This window comes from Mandrillus leucophaeus, unplaced genomic scaffold, assembly GCF_000951045.1.
Source record: "Mandrillus leucophaeus isolate KB7577 unplaced genomic scaffold, Mleu.le_1.0 Scaffold11, whole genome shotgun sequence".
Lineage (NCBI taxonomy): Eukaryota > Metazoa > Chordata > Mammalia > Primates > Cercopithecidae > Mandrillus > Mandrillus leucophaeus.
In genome coordinates, this window is record NW_012099209.1 from 2,515,895 (window position 1) to 2,516,484 (window position 590).

A 590-nucleotide genomic window follows, 5' to 3' on the forward strand; every position below is an offset into this window, starting at 1 on the left:
AGAATGGCGTGAACCCGGGAGGCGGAGCTTGCAGTGAGCCGAGATCACGCCACTGCACTCCAGCCTGGGAGCACAGCGAGACTCCGTCTCAAAAACAAACAAACAAACAAACAAACAAACAAAAAAAACCCGAGACCCTAGCGGGCAGACACACAAGCTGCTGGACGTCTTGAAGAACACATCTGTGGAAGACGATACAAGTGGCTGGACAGCGAGAGGATGGACTGCGAGAGGACGTCGAGGGAGCACGCTGGCGGAAGAGCACACTGGCATGTGTGCGGGTCGTCGACCAGTGGAACCAGGCAGTTTGGCCTGGGCAGTCAGGGGAGAGCTGGGGCCTCCTAGCGGCCCACCTCCAGAGAAAGACCATCTCCCTTCTGGCTCCCCCATCTACCGAGGGTTACTTCCACTCAATAGTAGTGTCGACATTGCGCCATTGCACTCCAGCCTGGGCAATAAGAGCAGAAACTTTATTTATTTTTTAAATTTATTTTATTTTTTGAGACGGAGTCTTGCTCTGTCGCCCGGGCTGGAGTGCAGTGGCCAGATCTCAGCTCACTGCAAGCTCCGCCTCCCAGGTTTTCGCCATT